Source organism: Ascaphus truei, chromosome 2 (genome assembly GCF_040206685.1).
Source record: "Ascaphus truei isolate aAscTru1 chromosome 2, aAscTru1.hap1, whole genome shotgun sequence".
Taxonomy (NCBI): Eukaryota; Metazoa; Chordata; class Amphibia; order Anura; family Ascaphidae; genus Ascaphus; species Ascaphus truei.
Genome location: NC_134484.1, coordinates 92,497,832 through 92,510,650, shown reverse-complemented (window position 1 = coordinate 92,510,650; position 12,819 = coordinate 92,497,832). Strand labels below are relative to the sequence as shown.

At 39.7% G+C, this 12,819-nt stretch overlaps 1 protein-coding gene across 2 annotated transcripts in view; it reads left to right on the top strand.

Moving 5' to 3' along the window:
• Positions 1–1,940: 1,940 nt before the first annotated feature.
• Positions 1,941–12,819, top strand: part of HNF4G (hepatocyte nuclear factor 4 gamma) — a 143,127-nt gene continuing 132,248 nt past the window's right edge. For both annotated transcript variants that reach the window (XM_075583171.1, XM_075583179.1), the window contains exon 1: positions 1,941–2,187. The gene's annotated coding sequence lies outside the window, so the exon portion shown is untranslated. The remainder of the gene's footprint in view (positions 2,188–12,819) is intronic.

The window sequence follows — 12,819 nt, the reverse complement described above, 5'->3', positions numbered from 1 at the left end:
TATCCATAAAACACATGAGCTAACATAATATAACATTAAGTACAAGCGAACACAAATCGCAAAGCTTTTATTACATTAACCATAAACAAACAATCACATCCACATCATTAACAAGCGAGAAATGCCCCCCAAATATTGGCATAATAATGTATTTGCGCTGTGTTCTGTACGTAGCGGGCCTATTCTATGCCCCCGTTCCACCTTTATGTGTATTTCCTCTTGGTTTATGCCCAATGATTCTGGCAGCCATTTTGTACAAAAGTCTTGTAACGGTACTTGCTTGAGACATTCTGGGACACCCCCCAGATATCCTCAGATTATTGCGGCGCGACCAATTATTAAGGTCATTGTGATGGAGTGACCTGTAGGTGAGTTCAGACAAGAGTCCACACATGCCTTTCTGGGTAAACCATAATATTTGAGTGGTTTTATTCTCCACAAAACAACTAAGCCCCTTTAAGGCAAAACACAAATCATAAAACAAACACCTACTCCTTTTAGGAGACTGACTAAACAGGACAGGCTCTAACTCTCTGACTGGCTGTGTAGGCCAGTTCACAGTCCCAAAACATATAATACAATATCAAGACAGGGAACAATATATAAAGTCTTATCTGCATGTGTTCTGGTCCAAAAGCTTTCCACTGCTTTACAGAGATTTGTATGAGCCCGTGAGAGATTGCGTGAAGTTCCGGCGTGCAGATTATAGCTACAGGCAGAATTGAGGGTCCGCTGATGGTCCTGGGAGCAGCAGAGGTCTGCAAGCGACTGTGTATAGCTGCAGGGTTCCGTTGCAATGCAGGGATCAGTGAGCAACCGCGTGGGGTTGCAAATATTTGCGCGGGCTGCACAGATCCTCCGGTATTCAAACATTGTCACCAAAGTTTATGGGTTCTTGTATAGGGTAGCAGGCTTCTTTTAGTGGTCATTGCTGCTTATTTTGGCAGTTTTGAGGGTCTTTTCTCTCCAGGACTATGCAGATCTCTTTTCTACAGTACAGTAGAGGCAGCGATTATTCTAACAAAAACCAGTGGCAATTCCCCAAAATACCCAGGTACACCCAGGTACATTTTGAATACATTTCCTTAAACTAGCCCCAGCATTTTTGCATTGATTAATGGCCTATCAGATTAACAGCGGGGGTCCCTGGCAGTCCCATTCAAACTGAATTGGAATGCCAGGGATCCCTGCTGTGTTAATCCTATGGGTCATTAGTCAATGCAGAAATGCCTTAAACGTGCCTCAAACTAGCCCAGAACATACCCAGCACATACCCTGAATGTAACCCGGCTAGTTTAAGGCAAATGTTAGAATAAGCGTTGCCTCTACTGTATGTCACATAGTCACTCTCCTCATCTGTGTCATAACTGGAAGTTGCAATTTAATTTTTTTATCACAGTTAAACGTATTTTCTTTGACTTTCCAGATGTTCTTTGGATTTTAATTGCAGGCAAAAACTGAACATGGTCATTTTATTTTGTAGTTTAAGTTTTTTAAATAAACTGTAATTTCAAACAGGTATAGACCATCAATACAGGTTGTATCCCTCCCATTTTTTTAAATGTCATTTCTAATGCATTCTGGGAGGCACCTAGAAGTTAATACAAAGCACCGTGGCTTGTAGTACCTGCCCTAATAATGTGTAGCTATTTGATTTCCTCAAATAAGCACAATGTTTGCAATTGTAATAGGTGTTTGTCTTGCCTTTATAATGAAACGGTTACCTTTTCCCGATGGCTTGTCAATGACATCTTTCCTGCTATAAATATATTTGAAATCATGTTTTTGAATTGAAGAAAAAAAGGAAGTTTTTTCTTCAGTGTGTCGGTTTTGCAAAGCACAGTCCTGTAGAAGAGTCTATGGTAAACTGGTAGCTTTCAGTTTTCCCTGAGGTTTACTACAGTAGTTACTGTTTAACATCCCCACCCACGTTTTCAGTTTGTTTAGTAAATCGATCTGATGGTAGGCAGCCCTGTCGCCATTGAGTAAAGCTAATATTCTATAGCATATGGCAACGTCTCTCCAACAGTATTTAAAAGTAAAAAAAGAAGAAAAAGCAGCCTGGCTAGGAAACTTTATCCACGAGCACTTACACTGCTGACTGAAACCTGATGATATACTCAGTTATACTGTAATCAGAGGAATGCAATCCTGGTGATTTTAGACTTCAGAAGGAAATCTAGAAAGGTAAGTATCAGGTAAATAATGCTAATCTGAGTAAAATAGCATAATAAGCACCTGTGCTCTTAGATTCAATATATTTATTAATCTGATGGAAATAGGAATTACTGTGTACATATTATTTAAATTGGCATTTCCAAACTTGTTTTCAGACAGCTCTTTCTTTGTATTATCACGTGACTTCCTGGTCACTGAACTGTGTTTCTGTAGGATTCATTGTGGGCAAGAGATACGCACCACATTAGCTGGCTGCATGGTATATTTAAAATAATATGTACTGTATATATCTATATCATCATCATCATCATCATCATCATCATCATCATTTTACTTGCAATGTTCCTATAATAATGTCTAAAACACACCTTGTTATTTATTAGTGTTATATGTTTGCAGTAAAACTAGTGTTAGTAGAATTAGTGTCTTTAAAGATTTCCTATGTGAAAAGAAATTTGATGTCAATGTTCTTCTCCATATTTTCATTAGGCATAGAGCAGCACTGCATTTATCAAACAGAAAATAATAATGTTACATTTCCTTGACAGTTCAGGTGCAATTGCAAAATAGTAAAATTAAAATGTGATAAATTATCCGGTGTATGTAACCTCAACCAAACCAACATTCTCCAGTTGATACAAGTAGATCCGTGCATCTGCTTTACTAGATATGTCACAAATGTTAATATAGGAAGAAGATAGTTCTTTATAGATGATATAGTGTGTAGAAAGCTTTTGAAATGATTAGTGCTCCAAATTTGTTGCTAATTGTGCCAGAAACGTTTTCTGTCTTGCCCGAATTTTGTGAAAATGGCAATATATAAAGGTCACGTGGCCGGAATTTGGGGTTATGTGACCCGCACATTGACTTTAAATGCATGGCAATTAAAGAAAAAAAAAGAAAAACACAGAAAAGGCAAATTTCACCAGGTTCATGAACTTCAGTGAACATTTTGCTCATCTCTACTTATATGTCAATTAACTGAAAAATGTAACTCAACATACAGAACAACATTTGCTTCTCTCCTTAACTGCATTTTAAAAACATTTACATTTTACTACTGTAGGTTCCCCCCTCAACAATATTAATGGCTTTTCCTCCTTGCTCTTACTATCTGCTTCTGATGGTGACTTTATAGGTGCTTGAGGCAGACAGGGTAGGTGTGATAATGTGGCCATGGGGGAACAGGGATGACTCGTTCTTCATGGGGTAGGGGGGGAGTGGTTGGTAGCAGGTGATATTTTAACAAAAAGTGTGTGTTTTGGAGATATGGAGGTCAAAAGATAGACATTTTCATTAAAATAATGAGTTAAAATTAATGTTTTATTTAAAGGGAAATTATTTGTTTGGTATCAAATATGTTCAGCATCCTTGGAATATAAATGGTGCACTGTATATTGAAACTGAGTATCCTCTTTTGATTATCCACAATTGAGTATGGAGTTGATTATGATCTTGACACGTCTATGCTTAAAATTGTCCTTTAAGACAAAAATGCCTAGGAAGTGGGGTTTCAATGTTTCTCATCTCAACTGTCCTCTAATTTAGATATTAAGCAACAGGAACATTCTTCCTCATTTATTTATTTTGTTGATACTTTGAGCTACGTTAAATCAGGGCTCATAATGTGACATTACCTAAATCAGTAATGGACATTATTTTCCCTGAGGTCACAGCATATCTACAAAGCTAATTATATGCATAAACAATGACCATTGTTTATCTCATAGACTTAATGTCATGATATTGTTACACAACATTTTGTTATCTGCCAATACCATCATGTTAAGTATGACTTACCTATAAGTTCTCTTACTCCCACCCAGACACTGAAATATGGGTTTTGCTGGAGAACAAGAGACAGTGGGTGGGAGGGGAGGGAGGGATAGAGAGACAGAGGGTGAAAGAGAGAGAGAGATGGAGGACCTGTGTGGATAAGCCATTAAAGTTAAGGCAATGTTCTTTCCAGTCAAAAACATGACTTAGTGTTACATTATTGGGCTTTGGAGAAATACGTTAAGACATAACACGCAACAGAGCTATGAGGAGTTTGGTCCTTAGACCATTAATGGAGAGTCATATGGAGATTATATATTCTTTTATGTGGATCTTTCTATAAATAAAACAATCATTAACTGGTTGAAATTCTACAGTCACAATCTGTAATCATGTTCAAGGGGGCGCTTGGTTACCAAACAATGCATGTATATTTAAAATATAGAGAACAGCTTCAATACAATGTGTAAACTTTAAAAGAAGTAATCTTCCTTCAGATTCATTATTGTAAAGTATATTCATGAGACATAAGTAGATCATTGTTGCACTGAGTTCATAACTGTAAAATATGCATTTTTAATTTTTGAACATTTGTGTAAGATAGCAAATGGAAATATTACTGTATGCTCATTTGCATGTTTATATATATATATATATATATATATATATATATATATATATATATATATATATATATATTTTTTTTATGCAACTTTACACATTTGCTTGACAATGAAAAAGGTTCTGTTGCAATCCCCTTCACATTTAATGCCTTCTTTTCTAAAGCTCATGACATTTAGTTTATTTTTATCAAAACATTACCTGATAGTAAAATGTTAGAAAATAAACAAAAATCATGTATGTTGTGTTTGTATATTATGCTAATGTTTATGTACATTATGCATTTATTGTGTGTGTGCTATATATTATGCATCTATGGTGTGAGTATTCTGTGAAGTGTTCATGTATGGTGCCTGTATACTGTGTAGCGTATATGTATGGTGTGTTTACAGTATGTATGGTATACAGTATGTGATGGTGAGGGGGTAACCAGGCTCAATAATAAAGTTTAAGCCCACTTTGTTACCAGTGACCCTTGTGTAAAGGTACTAGAGTGTCAGCTCTTGGACCCAACTGTCATGTATGCGTACCTGAGACTGTGGATAAATTATGCGACGATTCAGTATTTGTGTGTTCTTGCCTTTCCAGGGGTACTGGAAAGCGGAGCTTGCAAGGTTGTGAGTTTGAGGGTGGGTTTTGCGGAGAAACTTCAATCAGATTGTTGCTATGTAGCGGGGTTCCTGAGTTATGAGATACCCCAGAGATGTACCCGGGAATCAGGTAAGATTCTCAAGAACATTGAAGCACAGTGCTCCGGCAAAATCCTACCCTGGAAACGTTGTTGCGACACCGCCAGGTTTCCCTGCTTCAGCCCAAACTGGAAGAGAAGAAGGGTATGGGAGATCAAGGTATCCCCAGAAAGGTCCCGGGGTCCCTAGCATAAGGTGGGATGCCAGGGCCATGCCCAAATCACCCTGACCCTGGTATAGGGGTTCAGGGAGTGTGCCAGCTACTTGCAGCTACTGTCCAAATGCTGCAAGATTTTTATTGTGTAAATACATTTTAAGTCAGGGTTGTGCAGTGTGCCAGGGATAAGGCTGGTAAGAGTAGGGAACATATATTCTTATTCTATCCCTGACACAGAACCAGAAGACTTAGACCTGTTAAAACACAAGACACATAAGCAAGGAGAATTTTATTAAAGGTTTTATTTAATAAATATGAATGCTTGTAACATTGTATATGTGGCTGTGGGATTCGAAGTCTGTGGTGCCGAGAGACTAGATGGCTAACAAGCTAGGCGCCACTGAATCTACTCGAGACCCGGAGTTGAAAGGCTCAGGGATGCTAAGGTATTAGAACAGGAGGAGTACTGTAGTTATACCTGAGTACCTCTGTCCTGGGCTAACAAAGGGCTATCCGGCAACCATTTGCCCTTCCCCAGACTCTGCGGAGCCTGGACAGCAGGTGGGCTCGATATGCTAAGAGGCAGAAGTGCCAGGTTGGTGCATGCCCCATAGCAGAATCCAAACTGGTGCCCACCCGGCTTCAGAATACCGGCAAATCAGTGATTGGCTGGCAGGAGAATTCCCACGTGCTGATTGGTTGTAGTGGTTTCTGAAGGGACTCTAAAACCTATAAGAAACCTTGCAGCCAATCAGGACCTCAGATTCCATGCGCCAAACCATCAGCTCCAAATTCAAAGATGCTCTGTGAGAAATAGACGTGAGCCGACTTCAAAGATTTTGACTAAAGAAATTTTCTAAGTCCCGCTTTTTGAGGACGTAGCAGTCTCAGATGGGATTGCATGCCGAATTGCATTCCAGGACTTTCATGAGTACCTCCCGATCATTGGAAAGGGCTCCTACAGACGTCGTTGGTTAACTTTTCATTTTAAAGAAGATTTATTTTGTTAGCCCCGTTTCAAGTAGGTGTGTTTTCAGTGTGAATTCTGTTACTTTGTGTGTATGTCAAATGCTGCAATAAATTACAATTCATTTTACTGCTGTGCCTTGCTCAATCAAATGATCCCGGTAGGAAAAGGTGTTAATAACCCTGGTCTCCCGTGACAGTATATTTATGGTGTATCTATGTATATGGTAAATATGCGTACAAATGTAACAGGCATTACAGCACTCAGGGGAGCACGCCAGCAGGTGCAATAACGTGTTAGCCCCACCCATTTTTGCATGCACATTGTGTGTACAGTAGTTCTATGTATGTATATGGTGCATGTGTGGTGTGTATGATGTAGGGAGTATGAGTATATCTGAGTATATCTACTGAATATGGTGCATGTATATATACAATCAGGTGCATGTATGGTGTAGCATGGGTATATGCACATGGTGCATTTATATTATGTTTAGAAATATTTGGTTGATGTACATATGTATATAATACTGTATGTCATACTGTGTTTATTTGTGTATGGAGTGCCTGACTCATAGGTCAGTCGGTTGGGCTCCCCCCAACCTAAACTTTACCAGCCAGTCCTTGATAACACCCAAACAAAGTGCTTGGAAGGCAAGATGGATATTAGTGTTATCAACAGTAATATAAAATGTGTCTATTGGACCTAACTCTAGTGATATTATGAGGATCTCAGTTTTGCACATCATTTATTTATTTTTATTTATAATATGTTTTACCAGGAAGAATACATTGAGAGTTACCTGTCGTTTTCAAGTATATCCTGGGGGTTATTTACAAAATAAACTAGCACATTTATCAAAAGAAAAACTCAAATTGCTTTAAATAGGATTCATTTTCTCTAATAAATTTGATGTTTTATTCCTTTTTCTCAGTTTTGGAGCCAGGAGACTATAGTAATTAGAGCCCATTAAGTTTTATACAATGTGCAGCCATTTATGGCAATACACAGATGCAGCAGGTATTATTTCACCAACTGGTGCATAAACCCATTAGGCCATTTTTTTAATTACCCCATCCCTTTATTTGCATGCAGCTAATGCATTTACAATAGCAGTGGCTCAGACTGGCGCATTGTGTGTGTCATGTGCCCCGCTGCAAAACGCCGGCGAGAGCAATAACGTATGCTACATCTGTTGCAGAAAGGTATTCTTAGATTCACACCCAGACTCTTGGCGTGAGTGGTCAGGTGTATTTCTGAGTCAAGTTAATACTTAAATCAATGTAAGAGAGTGGAGAAAATGCCCAGGAAAGGACTCTGATATACTGTACATGTACAAATAGATTCCAAGGGGAAGAAAATTAGTTAGCTAAAGAAATAGTAAAGAAACAATGATCAAGGTAATGTTGGTGGAAAGCCAGGACAATGTTTGGTCTCGTACAGAAAATGAGTGGAGAATGTTAAGGTGGAGAGACTGGTCAACAGCAGTATCAAAACCAGCAGGTTAAGTAGAAGGAGTGGGGAGTAGTAGCATTGGGATTTAGAACCTATAGGTCATTTAACACCATTGTAGAATCACTTTCAGTAGAATTAAAGGATTGAAACCCTGATCACAGATGGTCCAAAAGAGAATGTGAACTAAGGAAGAGCAGAATTCACAAGAAAACAAGACATTTCAGAATTTTAGAGGTGAATGGCAAGAGATAGACAGGGTGATAGTGTAAATGACAAACAGAGTCAAGGATACTCTTATTGAGAATGAGTGTGACAATAGCATATAAAGTATTGAAGTATGAAAGTTTACAGAAAATAATAGAGGGTTTTAAAATATGTGGGACAATCAAGAGAATGTGTCAGAGGGAGAAGAAAAAATCAAGCAACATACTTCCTCCTCGATAACGAGTAACAAGAAGTCAAGAAGTGAGGGCAGTTTCACAAAGAGGTGTAGAAGGTACAGAAGATATAGTAAGATAGAAATATATATCATTTAGGTTGAAAGCTCTTGAGGACAGGGGTATCTTTTCCTATTGTTTACAGTACTTGCATGTTTTATATCTTTATTGTACTATGGTTACCTGTATTCTAATGTATTTTGCAAAGAGCTGTACGTTGGCACTATATAAATAAAATATAAAGCATACTGTACATATAAATTTAGTTGTGTACAAGCTATGGACGCCTTCATATAAGACCCCTCTCTCTCATCATCTCTGTCATCAACATCGCCAGCCCTTGTCAATCCACTGCTTGATGAAGACCTCCCCAATGATTTTCCAGGTACTCAGATAGAAAGCATCTCTTCTCCACATTGCTCAAACACATTTTCTGATTTTATCCTCCCATCTTACATTTGATTGGTCTTTTAAACTCTCTTGGAATCAAATTGAGTACCATCTTTGTCCAATTATGGTAATTTCCTCTTGCGATATGTCTGACCCACTGCCATTTTTATATCTTCATCCATATGATGATGTCACAGATGTTTGTTTGATTTCGAGCCCATTAATTCTTTTTTCTGTCTCTTCAGGTAATACCAAGCATACATCTCTCCATAATTCTTGTGCTGTTTGAAGCTTCTGAATTATCTTCGCAATTAGGGTCCAAGTTTCATATCCATATGTGAGCAAGGGCAGAATACACTGGTCGAAAACTTTCTTTTGTGTCACAGTGGAAGGTTCACTTGAAATATTGTCTTGTTGCTTTCAAATGTGCTCCATCCTATCTTCATTCTCCTATTGATTTCATTCAGAAGGTTTCCATCCATTGTTATTTGCTGGCAAAGATAGAGATAGTCTTAGACTTCTTCTAGTTCTATTCCATTTATTAAAATGTTTGCAGACTCGACACACTTTTTAGTCTTGCTGAAACTCATACACAGGCCCACATTCTTACTTCAACGAATTCTCCAATATGTTGCTGTAGGTTTTCTGGACTTGCGATAAAAATAACAATATGATTTACAACTCTTGGGTCACTCAAATATTTACCATTGATTCATAATTACCTTTTCTTACCAACTGAATGTCTTGAACAATTCTTCACCTGTTGAAGAGAAAAGCTTTGATGACACAGTGTCTCCCTGCCACATTCTCTTACTAAACCTTATCTTTCTTGTATATTCATGTAATCTAATGGTAGATGTGGAATTCTTGTAAATTTTCTTTATAATATCAATGGACGCTTCTGGAGCATTTTGTCTTCTTAATCCATCTAGGACCGGTGAGGTGTAGAAATCAAAATCAAATGCTTTTTTTGTAATCTATGAATCCCAAGATGAGCGGTAAATCATATTCATTACTTTGGGAAATCATTTCTTGTATGAGTTGGGTGTAGTCCATAGTGTGGCATCCACTGTAAACCCCTGCTTGTTCTCTAGGCTGGGCAAAGTCCAGGGCCTGTTGTAGCCGTTTAATGAGTATCGTGGTTACATCTTGTAAGTGATTTGAAGTAGACTGATTGGTATGTATTCGTGAGGTATTATTTGTCTCCTTTCTTGTGGAGGAAGATAATTATAACATAACTATAGTGCTCTGGAATTTTCCTGTTCTTTAAACAGCATGTAAATAATTTTGCATGGATTTTTTTCTACATCTTCCTTAGCCTTTTTTCAAAATTTCAGTTGTAAATCCATATTCCCTTAGAGCCTTCCTGTTATTCATGGATTTTACCGCTTTTGCAACTTCTTCTGAAAGGATGTATGGTACATTATTGGTGGTTTCTTCTCGCTTGTCTTGTGTTATCTTTGTTTATACACAATATAATCTAGAAGTCCTTAACTCTCTTTATGATAAGTGAACAGTCTTTTATTGTTTGTGTAATGAGAGCTCATCACAAACAAGGCAGGACCGCGAGGCTGAGGTGGGGATGTTGGTAGCCACCGACCTACAACCGAGAAGCCACATCCGGAGGGCAGAGTGGTTGTCGGGTAGCTGGGTCAGGGTAGTAGAAGTAAGATTGGACAAGATACTTGCCATGGTCTAGGAGTGAAGAGATCGGATTGTCATTGTGTGGTGCCGTGGTCCAGGGGTATAGAATGTAGAATAGTTGTGTCCATAGCGGTGGTCCAGGAGTCAGAGAAGGCAGGAGTCCGGGTGCAAGCTGAGGTCAAAAATACAAGCAGTAAACAAGACAAAGGCAGGGCCGCAGGAAGCTTGAGGTAAGCACAAGTCACAAGAGTTTATGCTCAGCCAGTTTGTAGGAGGGCTGGCTGAGTATTTAAAGGACAGGCAGACAATGGTATGGCAGCACACAGGTGCAAGGTGACTAATAGCAGTACAGCACACAGCTGCAGGGTAATGAGCAATCAGACATAGGCTGTCCACTTATAGGCAGGGGCAGAGTGTATAGCAGCTGAGGAATAATTGAGGGAATTAACCCCTTGTTTGCCTGTTTCCGTGCGGCGTCTGTGCGTAGATAGCATGCGTGGTAGGTTGCCCATGTTGTCACGAAGGTGGAGCCTGGAGACGGTCCCTGCAGTGTTTTCCTTCCAGGCAGCGCAGGTTGAGGCTGACGCACGTCACTCGTGACGTTGCAAGATGCCTCACGGGGGTGGGGCTTAAGCCTGATACTGAGAGATTGGAGGTGTGGCCTCTCCTCCCCAGGGTTTAAAGCTCACCCACCCCACTTTCCAATTAGCAGTTTTTATCATGTTCCTGTGTATCACAGACTATGGTTTTTCTTCCTCCAACAAAAAAGATAGGTACATGAGAATGTAACCAGGTAGTGTTACTGTAGGAAAAATTGAGAATGTTCTCCAATGTTCCAATGCTGCAATCAATATAAGCAAAAGTAATCACTGTCCAGAAATAGCTAGGCAAAGTCTCAATGCAGGTGTACAATAATATTGATAAAAGTTATGAAATGATGACGTCCGTGGTGGCTTGAAGGTATGAAACAAACCAGTCGGGGGTTAATGAGCACCTGTGGACCAGAGGTACAGTAATGAAACCAGGGTCTCAAGAACTGTGACTCTATAATGGTCCCAATAGTGCTAACCTGACTCGACTCGTATCCTGCCACTTGAATCAGCCGCGCTGTGCAAATAGAAGCAAAGCCCTTCCAACCTGTAAGCGGTACGGGGAATATCAGCTGAGAAAACCGGAGAGAAGCGGCTCACCCGTAGTAACTGCAAACGGAGGCTCCACACTGCTCTGCTGTCTGGCGTGATTGCCGATCCCTCAGCTCACCGGAATGACGTATAGATGACGTGGGAGCTGCGTCACAGGGACCACTGGCTGTGCTGGACTGCGGTCCCGGAGGTAGTATGCTCTAGCCCCTCGATCGTCTGGGGGCTGACATCCAGAGTGCGATCTTCCGTGCTGTGACCAGTATAGATGGCGTAACCACTGAGTCACAGACTTCACCGGGTGCGCCAATCTGGAGTCCTGTAGTAGAGCGCTCTCAACCGTAGATGGTACTGGGGGCTGCCTCCGACACCAACGGGCTGTCCCGTGACCTGGGAAACCCGCTAGCAGGGTGTAACCAGACTGCATGTCAAGAGGATACCGCTCCTGTAGAATGTCAATGATACACACCTGTAGCAAAGGAGACTAGTGTGTGCTCCAATAAAAAAGTATGGAAGGTAGTAGAAGAATAATTGGTCACTACTCCTAGTAATACTCCAAACTTACAAAAATAAAAATAAACTTTATTAGTAAAAACGGCTGGACATCACAGTGAGAACCACTCTGACGCGTTTCGTCCCAACCAGGGACTTTGTCAAAGAACCTGAACCATATACTCTTTGATAAAGTCCCTGGTTGGGATGAAACGCGTCAGAGTGGTTCTCACTGTGATGTCCAGCCGTATTTTCTAATAAAGTTTATTTTTATTTTTGTATGTTTGGAGTATTACTAGGAGTAGTGACCAATTATTCTTCTACTACCTTCCAGTGTTACTGTAGGACCTGCAAATTGGTCATGCCTTGATGTTGGCTGCAGGCTTATAATGCTTTTACCAAAGGGTTTAACTAAAGACCTGATGAAGTAATATTGCTGAAATGAACATACTCTTTATATTACTGAAATAGACTGGGGGGGGGGGGGTCTCTGGAGAAGGATTGAAGGCAATGTTCTGTTTCCATTTTGTCTGTTTTTTATGTTGTTAGTTTCCATTTTATGTGTAAGAATGGGTGTGTGGTCTGAGAGATTCTCTCACAGTAGATTTACGACTGTGCCTGAAGTAACGTCCACATTCCTGGTATCAAGAAGTACCTGATTCCTATAGAGAGCTGTTTTCATCTAGTTTTTACCAGGTTTTAATGATCTGTAAAATGATTGGTTTAAGATTTAAGGTATGGTTATTATAATCTGCCTAGAACCTATTTTAAACAAAGGAATCTAAAGTGTATATAAAGTCTGCTTGGGCCCTCCCCCAGCAGAGAGTCACATTGACTTTTGACTTTTGAATGTGGATGATCATACTCGGTGCTG